The sequence below is a fragment of the Ciconia boyciana genome, chromosome 3 (assembly GCF_034638445.1).
Source record: "Ciconia boyciana chromosome 3, ASM3463844v1, whole genome shotgun sequence".
Lineage (NCBI taxonomy): Eukaryota > Metazoa > Chordata > Aves > Ciconiiformes > Ciconiidae > Ciconia > Ciconia boyciana.
Window position 1 is genome coordinate 103024568 of NC_132936.1, and position 11241 is coordinate 103035808.

An 11241-nucleotide genomic window follows, 5' to 3' on the forward strand; every position below is an offset into this window, starting at 1 on the left:
TCTACCCTGTTTTGCAGACTACCTTTTGTTCCTTGTAACATAAGTTCTTTGTAAAAAATAAACTGTCAAAAACCAGAATTATAACAATGCAAAGTTATAACAAACTACCACCAACCCTGAAAATAAAAAGAACATTCGATCTTAAATATTCAGTCTTTAAATTGAGTTCCATTTGTATACTGCCATATGGCTTTTGCTAAACTGTCAAAATAAAATACATTAATTGATAGGATAACAAATTACAGAAGGTAACGCACAAGTTACGCTGCCATACAGACACTAAACAAAAAAGGAAATTCTGAACTCAAACTAAGATGGAAATACAATGATAATTTTATTTTTTATTTTTTTTAATTAAAATCAATAAAGCAGTCATTATTCTACAAATTCTTACCCCTAAAAGTTTGCAGGCTAAGGCCCCCATCTAAGTACACACATACATGAATACTTAGTTGCTTCTGGTTAACATTTTTTGTTATCTTAGGGGAAAAAGCAACGAGAAACAAAAGTCAGACCTTAAAACTAAGGCCCATAGTTCAACAAGTACATGCATGTCTATCAGAAGGAAAGAATGTGGGAAAACATCTGTGCATCTTACTGAAACTGTTCAATTTATTTCTACAACTCATTTTAAGCAAAATGCTCCAGACATTGGCAAAGTTCAGCCTGAGGTTCCTAAAGGTCCAATTATTTCTGCAGTCTAAAATTAAATGAAACATTTAACTCAAAGAAATATCCAGTTGCACAGCAGACTGTAGACCTAAGAATTTAAGAATGTTAGTATTCCCAAATAGCCATAACAAATTTGTCAAAAAATAAATATGGACACTTCTCCAGTTTTGGAATTACTGAATTTCCTCCAGACTTTTTATGGGTAACAAATATGGGAAAAAAACTAAAAATCCTATGTTCTGAATAGAAAAAAAAAAATCTCAAAATAAAACTGATGAAGGAGTACACAGCCAGTCTTTTATTTATACATCTAACATTTGGAGTGTGGGCTAACAGGGAAGAACTGTTCCTTCTTAGAACAGCTCAAAAGGGCATAGAAAAATTTTCCTCACTTGGACAGCATGTCCATCTCCATTTATTTCAACAGGAGGTGGCATGCTGTCCTTTCAGATTTAGGAAAAGAAACAAAACAAAACAAAAAACACAACTCAACACAAAAAAAAAAATCCCCACACATTCAGATTAGGACATCAGCTACTATCACCATTATCACCATTCTCCTCACTGCAGGTGTCTCTCCCAACCCTCTTGGCTCAACCCTGTCCTGCCCTGCCCATGGTCTCTCCCACTCTCAGAGCAGCGACCCGCTGAAGTGTCATTACCCAGAGTAGGAAAAGAAATTAACCACAGTTTCCTTGGTTCCAGGTCTCGTAGGTTTTTTGTTAACATTTTTATTGTGTTCTTCAGTTGGCTTAATTTTCCTGTGTCTGGGTCAATATAAAACAAGGCAAAAAGAAGCAACTCTGGTGCAGCTTGCTTGAATTCTAACAGAATGCAGGAGCCTCCACTAAGTAACTGTAATAAATATTTTTATTTGCATGCCCTGTCCACAATAAGCCTAGCAACCCATAGTTCTGGATGGTAGTTTTTTGTTAAGTAGCAAGGAGCACTGCAGGCTCTATTACTGTGTTAAGTTAGTGACTGCACTTTATCTCTCAACTGTGGTCCAGTAGTCTGCTTTAACAATATAAAAAAAGCTACTTTTAATTCCACATTTTCAAAATATGCTGTACAAAGAATAGAAACAAAAACTAGCTATTTTAGGCCCAGAATCAGAAAAATAACTCCTAGTTAGGAATATGCTTGTGCTAGCTAGCAGGTCTTCCATCTCTTTTTTTTCCTACTTTGGCCCTAAAACATCCCTTTTTAGCCACTGCCCTTGATCTAAACCACATGATTAGTCTTCTGAACAAACCTTGGGTTCTACTAACAGCAGTTTCCAACAATGTAATAATACAAAGAAGAATTCCTAAATATGGAGTCAGGCTCCCCAAATTATATGTAGCTTAAACTCTGTAGTTTAATTTAAAAAGCAAAACAGTCTTAAAAATCTCATTGTTTGTTCTCTGGAAAGAAGCATCCTACCTGTGAGGCTGACAGTGGTAAAGACACTGCTAGTGCCTCTTTTACAGTAGCCTCTCCAAGAAACACACCTCAAAAAGCACTCAGTATAAAACTATACTCAACACAGTGAATAAGTGTCTTGCACAGGGCTTGTATTTCATAGCTTTTGCCTTACATGTGCTCAGAATTCCTGTTTTGGAGTTATATATTTTATAAAGTTCATCTCTTACCTCACAACTTTACTGACCGTATCTGGTGCTTGTACGATTTCAATTTTAGAATGTTTGTCAACAGACAGAAACCAACCCCCCCCTCCAAAAAAACCCCTACAACAGGGAAGGGGGGGGGGGGGGGGGGGAGGGAAGGGCAAAAGAAACTCTTCTTGCTTCATTTCAAAGTTTTACCAAGCCTAACATTTCATCACGTATTTCCCACTTACTGATCTTCCTGTCAACAGGCTGGATTACTCGCAGTATTTGCTTTGTATGTAGACAGAACTTTGTTGCATTCTTTGACAGTGGGAGGGATATGCAGAAGTAACCAAACAACTCAGCAGCACAGATCTGGAAAGAAAGAAAGAAAGAAAGAAAAAAAAACCAACCCACATTGTAACTAGCTTAGTACTGCCACGTTTTAAATTTAAAATTTAAATACAGTGATTACCGATTTTCTCATTCTAACTAATGTCTTACCGTTATCTTCTGCAGTTGCACTGAGAAAAAGTCCTCATTTTCTAAGTTTGATCATATCTTAATAGCATTTTTTCCAGGATCTTTATTGGCACTGGACTCCTATCTAGTCCTAGTGACTTATATCACATGACCCTAAAGTCTGATGGGCTATTGATTTTTGTAAACACTTGGATACCTGCTGTGGGGTTTTTTAATGCCTTTTCTAATTTTCATTAATTTTTTACAATATATTCAGTTCAGGCACTGCCAGGTACAATGTTCATAAGGAGCTTACATTTTACAGATGTTCAGTCATGAATACAGACGCTCTATGAAATTCAAAGTGTTTAAACAAATAGAGCAGGATTCCTTTTTGTGCTTCCACTGATTATTGTGCAGCAAAGACTGCTACCAGTTAATTGATGCAAAAGCTTCTGTGTAAAGTCACACAATACAGTGAAATATCAGGACATTCTTGAAAAAAGATGCACCGTAATATCCAATCCTATCTCCAGCTACCTAACCATAATACAGTATGTGGCACAAAGGAAGGTGAATTTAGGGAATAGGTGGTTGGGCTGGGACACACGCTTGTTAGAAGTGAACGTTTATACATGAAACATCAGCAGAAGCATCATCTAACAAAGATGCCTTTGGCAGTTCTGCAGTATCTGTAGGGAGTGGATCTCTGGCAGTGGGCTCAGTGTGCAACCCTGAAACCTGGATCATCTCTTTGGTTTTTCAGAACACTAGATGTCTTACACAAATGGACCTCCTAACAGGCTCCCAGACTATAACATATGTCAAGTTTTAATCAAGTAGACCCTTAAACCGAGGATAAAAGCCACCTTCATTAAAAGGCATGTAATTTAGATGAAAGATAGTGAACTATATTATGAGCAAGTAAAAACCTCACCTCCAGCATAAGAGTATTTAATACATTGGTTGAGAGTGAATTTGAAGTCGGTATTTTTCTAAAAACTATTGTGGAAACCAATGATAGCAAGGTCCTAGCGATACCCAGCATTTTCACCCTAATGTTATCTATGCATGAGTTTTTGTTTTTCCTCTTGGTTTAACAAACACTCTGGCAGAAATACTGTGAACTGCTGAATCTTCCCAAGGAGAATTTTCCTAGTGTAGACTGACGCTTTATGTATTCATCCATACCCTCAAATGCAAGATTGTGGATTTCAGTTTTATATTCATGTAGTTTTATCTGCCTCAGACAGGAGAAGAGAGAACCATAATTCCTGAAAGCATTATATAATACAAGCTGAAGAGAGACACAGCCATATTAATTTGTTTGTTGTTGGGTTTTGGTTTTTTTATTAAGAGAATACACTTAAGAGAACCATTTGTACTCCTAGAAAAATCCAGTGAAATGGATTATATTATAATAACAATTTCCATGTGGAAAAATAAATCTTACACCTTTCAGAAAAATTAATTAACAATTATATTTTTATTGCTTGCAACTCCATCTTGTAGATATCCTCAAAATGGAACCTCTCGCTGATCTTTCCTAAACTCCACTGAACTGTGGATCATTACATCAGCCAAACAATAGTTACAGTAGGAAAAGAAAAGATACTTGAATAGCAATAATGTTTTGGTATCTACACAGTCCAGCCACACTGACCTCCAAAATCCAGCGTACCTCCATAACACATGGATTTCTAAGAAACAGTATATACTTTTCTATAGAAACCATGAGATGGAAAACAAAAACACAAACTCTTGTAATACCTCAGGAACCTTCTTTTGGTCATACACAGCCAGTATTATTTTCTACTTTACACTACCTGCCTTTACACTACCCCGCCCTTAAACCACAAGAAGCCAGGTAGGATAAGCTATGGAGAACAAAATTTAGCAGGAGGTGCCAGTGTGCTGTAGCATAAAATGTTATTACAGTCCAAGGCCCAAGACATACACCAAAACAAGCTGCCACTACTGGTTACCACACCACTCTTTACACTTCTTTTCACATGCAAAGATACAGCATCTCCTTAAATGAGGTTCTTAACACTACTACCTTTGGTTCTTTCAAATGCCTCAAGATTACTCCTACAATGACACTGTGTCTTAAATAGATGAGCAGTACAGGGTTACAGTAATTTTACCTGGTTTGTTCACATTAACATATTACTGATGTTTGCCTTATTCTCCCTTGTTTTTCCTGATGTTGGTTACACACACTGACTGGTTCCTCATTAAACAGTAAGCTGTTTGGGGCAAGATTCTCTCTTTTTCAGGATTAGGCACACAACATAGTAACGTACCAAAGCATAATGTTTTTATTCTAGTATGTGTTAAAGGACATTTCTCTGAAGGAAGTGAGTGTTAGTATTATTAACTGCAACAAAATCTTGCACAGTATGTTCCTTCGTAATGTTACTTCACAGAAGAAAAAGGAGGAGAAAAAAAAAATAGGAGGAAGCATAAACATCATTAACTCACAGCAAATAGTCACCTCTTCAGGTACAACAGCAATGGACAACCTGCCAAGAAAGAATTAAGCATAAGTTTAGCAAACATTTCATGAAGCACATAAAATCAAAGCACTTGTTTTGCTTTGCATTTAAAAAAAAAACAAACAAACAAACCAAACCACAAAAAAACCAGATGCCATGCAGGAGAAGTAAAATTACATTTCTTATGGAAGTTCAACAGCTTTAAGTATCAATTAGGTGAGATCCGCTTTCCACTGAACAGTCCTATGAAAAGTAGCTTAGGTAACTGTATGCAAAAGTAAAACTGGACAAGGTAAAAGCACACTAGCTTACCAAAACAATTACAATACCTTTTTTTTTTTCCCCTGTGGGAAACAACCAGCCCTAAACCCAAATTATTTGTAAAGAGATGCTGCCACTTCAGCCACATACACGAGCTATTCATACACAGACTGAGATTCTTCACTGACAACACTGAATGCCAATGTTCTGATTCAAAGACATACTGCCAGCTGTTACCAAAATTTACTTTGAAGAGGATATGGAAAAATATAAGTAGTTAAATGATGTCTGTAAACTGATTTTCTGAAATTACCTATTGTCCTGAGTTGCCTATGTAACATAAGGTTAAGCCAGCTAAACTCAGGCTTTTCCCACAGGGTGTCATGATAATCAACTGGACACAGAACCCACTTTACTTTCTGTAAACAGTACAGCTTACCAGATATTAAGGTTAAATGTAGAGAAATGAAATAATGAGACTGAAAGGGCTGATCAGGAACATCTGTCCCTCCTGTCAAGAAAAAGAGGATATTTGGAAAATTTTTCATCTTTCTTTTAAAAGAAAAAAAAAAATCATCATACAGTGTCAGTGGAACTCACTGCTATAAAGTCACTGAAACAAGAATCTACAAATACGTAGAGGTGGAACAGACATTTTTTTAACACACCTAGAGGAATCAAAAAAAAAATTATTTTTTTTTTTTCAAAAGTTACCAAGCTTTACACTTCAGAGCTTCAACAAATCTTTAGAAGACCATTCTCTCTTGGCAAGAAGCCTGTTCTTGGAGATCATGGCATCTGCCGCAAAATGAGTTCCTCTGTAGACTTTGCTGTTCGTAACTGTCAGGATCAAAGTACTGAACAACATGGATGTTGGTACTAACCTATTATGCTAGTTCTTGGATAAGCCTTCCTACAGTGCAACAAACCATTTCAAAATACTATTTTTAACAGAGTGCCAAGTCCTAACATTCCCAGCTTCATTCAACATATCAACCACCAACACCATACAACACATTCTAAGTCTCAAATTTTGGCAAAGTTTTCAGAAGAGTATGATTTGATCAGCTGGTGGCAGGTGAAACAACAAGAGAGAAGTGTTTACAACCGCTGAAGTCCTTAGACTTCTAAAAGAAAATGCAACATGATTTTCTCCACTTCCCAAGAATAAGTTACTGACTGTCCTTATACACACAGTCTATACTCTGTGATGCTAACTAAATTGCAAAAGAATACCATCCAGATTTGGAGAGCAGATAGCTCTTGAAGCCTCTAACTGGAAGGCAGCACTACAAAAATAAAGCAAACAAAGAAAAAAATCTCAAATCTCAGTTGGGGGATATTAACAACAGCAAGTCAGTTAGTGAAGGTTTTATTGTTGCATTTCACTGACCAGTTATTCAACAAATTTTTACTTATTTCTGCCTTAATAAAACATTAATACTAGAATTCAGAAATACTAATAAGTGCCCAGCTTGAGACCGACAGCCTGACTTTCCAGACCTGTAGAAAACCCATGGTTTCCATCATCTTTCAGTGGTTCCACTAAAACATAGAGTCTTTGGAAAATTCGAGAATGTTTCATGGAACAGAGCAACCACCATCAGTCTGAAAGAACTAATAAATCTCACCTTGTCCACTCTAAGCATCCCACTTACCACCCAGCAGGCTGAGTTGTGTTTAATATAGAAGAAACACAGTACTTGACAGATGACACCTATATATTTTCGAGCAGAGGAGTGAACAGACTCGAAGAACTGTAATTTATCTGAAATTACCTTGATTTCAGGCATGTTTTTCTTAATGTGTTTATGAAGACAAAGACCACACTTTTCTTTATGAAACATTCATACCAAAGGAAATCATAAATCTTTACATTAAAGCACAAGTTTCCGGGCTGGATATTGCCAAAAGAGATCATGGTCATCCCATTTTCTCTGTTTCACACAACACATTATACATTTGTAATTTTTCTGAAGAAGCAACACAAATTAATTTGACCTGTTTCTAAAAAGATCTAAGATGACACAGACCTTGAAGGGTATAAAGTGACATTCCCAAGCCAGCGAACTGTCAAAATGCTCTTTCCAAAAAAACAGAAAGCATAAAACTGTCACCATAAGATAAAAAGGCCAAGCATGTGATCTGCAATACTTTTCATGAACTAGAAATTTCATAGCCAAGATGGACAAACATACACGAAAGACATTGAGTTGCTGGAGCGTGTCCAGAGAAGGGCAACGAAGCTGGTGAAGGGTCTAGAGCACAAGTCTTATGAGGAGCGGCTGAGGGAACTGGGATTGTTTAGCCTGGAGAAAACGAGGCTCAGGGGAGACCTTATCGCCCTCTACAACTACCTGAAAGGAGGTTGGAGAGAGGTGGGGGTCGGTCTCTTCTCCCAAGTAACTAGCAATACGACAAGAGGAAATGGCCTCAAGTTGCACCAGGAGAGGTTTAGATTGGATATTGGGAAACATTTCTTCACCAAAAGGGTTGTCAAGCATTGGAACAGGCTGCCCAGGGAAGTGGTTGAATTGCCATCCCTGGAAGTATTTAAAAGACGCGTAGATGTGGTGCTTAGGGACAGGGTTTAGTGGTGGACTTGGCAGTATTAGGTTTACAGTTGGACTCGATGATCTTAAAGGTCTTTTCCAACCTAAATGATTCTATAGTAATACAGGCATGTGAAACCATCTAATATTTTAAGAAATTATTTTGTTCTGAATAAACAGTCCTTGCTTTCCCATAGCTCACCACTCAACCATTAATACTACCATTATTCCTCACTGCAAGGTAATAATTAATGAATTGCAGACATCCACAGCCTAAGAGCCTGATTTTAAGCAATGAATTCCAAGAACTTGCTCTAACAGAGATGATTGCAAGAGGCCTCAAACCTGTGTGGAGCTACCTCAGAAGTCACATGAGTTTGAAGCTCAGTTAATTCATGGACAGTGAAAGCTCTTTCCCTTTGAGCTTCTATTTCTACTAAAGCCTTCCAGCAACTCTGTCAAAAGGCAGAAGCAACTGCTTCACCTTCCTTGTACGCAACCTCTCCATTCCTTAATTCCCTTCCTCTCTGTTGCAATCCACTTTGCATTCCAGCAATCCCTCCCACCCAAATACAACCTGTCCCCCCAAAACTGTGACTTTGAAGAAATGCATAACCTCCAAGAATGAAAAACTGGCAGGCTCATAAAAAGAATCTTTAGACTGGCCCGAGTCATACCTTGTGAATGCATTGGTTACATTGCTGTCCTCTATGGTTTATGCTTAGAAAGAAAAATTAAGAATAAGGCTATATATGGTAATACTAGTCTAAGCTAATTCCTTATATGTAGTGTCTACAACAAACACAGGACCAGTCTCACAAACAACAGTCTACCTTAGCATACAACATCTAATCCAGGAGCACCCAGATACTGAATGTGACAGAGGAACTATGGGGGGGGGGGGGGAAGGGGGAGAATAAAAAAAAAAATTAAAAAATGAAGACTTCCATACAAGAGAAGGCATATTCCAAGGCACGCCAACCTCTGAGATTGCATGGGAAAAAAACTCACTACACGCATTTGCTAATATTTAAGTGCTTGACTTAGTAAACCTATGCTCTTTTAATGTAACCTCTGAAATGCAGTATTAACAGTAGCCAAGCGAGTAACAGAAACAAAAAGGCGCAAGCTCTTAAGACAATTCTCCTCCCAGCCATACTGACAAGGAATCTTTCTTCCTCTCAGGTGATTACCTTCACAACACTTGTAACAACTCTGCATTCCTGAAAGCTGTAATAGCTTATTAAAACTTCCAGTGGCTTTCTCAGTTAAGAAAAAAATTGACAGACGTACACAGTCATAATGCTGTACGTATGCCCAAACCTCACACCCTTGAAAAATAAAGCTAAAAAGCCTCAAATACTCAGTTTTAGGAGAACTAAAATAACAAAGCCCAATTTCCTGCAAGTTTTCTTATTGATTTTGCATCTAGAAAGTGCAAACATTGGTTGAAGATTTTCCTGTGTTTCTGGTATTTGTGAGCGCTTTCTCTTATGCGAATTCTTTTGTGTACATTAAAATGTGAGATCGCATTACAGCTTTTTTCCTCAGTTGTTGAGGCACTTGCAGGTAGTCAACCACCTTTGCTTCTACCTTCTCCTTAGTAGTCTTTTTTTCAAACTCTTGGAGAGAGAACAGCAAGCATACAGGAGTCAGAGCTTGTTTTCTCCCATTTTTGATGGTCAGCTGCCAAAAGCTGTCAAAAACCAGTTCTTCGAAGACCACAATATTCCCAGAGCAGAAAGAATCTTGACAATATTTTTCTGCCATATTCCAGGAAGCACATATAAATCAGAGGTTTTTCAAAAGTATAGAATTTGACCATATTGGGCTGATTTCAAAACAAGTATCAAAAAACAGTGCCCTGCAAACATGGCAAACTACATCATGTTACAATCCTACTGTAAAGCACTAGGGACACTTAGTAGTCACAAGTAGTCATCTTTCCTTCATCTCACTGTAAGAAAGCAGCTGTACCACTCTAGCTAGCACTCTTAAATCAATCAACCAACCTGGGGCAGACAGCTGCCAGGGCAAAGTTTGGGAAGAATGGCTGAGATGTGACAAAGTATGATGGATTGTGTCACACAGTCTTAGTTGTTACTTAGTCAACTTGTTCCAACTTGTAGTCAAGTGACTTGACTACAACATATAGCAATGGTAACCTTAACAGTTAAGTTTGTACTTTTTTCCTACATCAGGAAATCAGACTGCCAAGTTATCACTGCATCATTAAAAATACCTTTAACACATGTTTAAAATATAGCTACAATGACATTAAACATATTTGCATAGAAACAAACCAGACTAAGGCATCTCCAGATTAAGTAACAAGACTGTTACCATACTGTAACTCCAGCCTCTATCTGGAGCCAGTCTCAGCCTTTTTTTTTCCTGTTAAAACCTGGATACTTTGATATGAACTGGATGCTGACACCTGAGCACTAGGTAACACACTGGAATTACGTTAAATAAATAAATAAATAAAAATAATTTTGCGCATTTAGAAAGAAAAATCAGCACCATTTCACACACACTTCACAGCACCTGAAACTACCTGCAATGCTGCCTGTTTCTGGTGCTGCTTTTCCCGTGCCCTTAATCCCCTCAACCTGACTTGACCCTGGTTTGAAACGTTCCCAAAAGCCGAGGCTAGCCGGGCTGCCCGCCCGCCCGCGGAGGCTGCACACCGCGCCGGCCACGGCACGCAGCCGGCATCAGCTTTCGCGGCCGGGGCCCCGCCCCGCCCCCAAGATGAGCGCCCTCCGGCCCCGCTGGCGGCCGCTCCCCTCAGGCCCTGCTCCGCCGCCTCAGCCTCACCCGGACGCTACCCCACAGCCGGGCCCCCCACCCGCCGCCCCTCATCTCCCACACAGCCCCTTCGCTGCGGCCGTAGCGGCCCAGCGCCTCCCGCCCCTCACCGCGGGCTGCAGCGCCACTAAAGGCCACACCACCCCTCCCCGCCGGGATCCCTGCGCCGCCGGGGGAAATAGTCCCCCTCCCACCCGCTCCCCTCCCGCCCGCCGGGAGAGCCCCGCGGCGCGGCGGCGAGGCCCCGATATCGGGGCGGGCGGAATCTTTCCGCCGCGGCTCCGGAGCTCCGCCGGCATCCCCGCCCCCTCGGCTAGATCCGGCCGGGCCGAGGCGGAGGGATTCCCGGGGGCTGCGCGGCACCGGGGAGGGGGAGCGCGGGGAGGCGGGGGG

General features: G+C 39.7%; 1 long non-coding RNA gene across 1 annotated transcript; it reads right to left on the reverse strand.

The window, feature by feature from the left end:
* Positions 1 to 373: 373 nt before the first annotated feature.
* On the reverse strand, positions 374 to 8613 carry LOC140649525 (uncharacterized). Its single transcript, XR_012041643.1, has 3 exons — positions 5925 to 8613; positions 5211 to 5251; positions 374 to 2639 (listed from the first exon to the last, which is right to left on the reverse strand). It is a non-coding gene; the product is annotated as an uncharacterized lncRNA (long non-coding RNA).
* Between the last annotated feature and the right edge of the window lie 2628 nt (positions 8614 to 11241).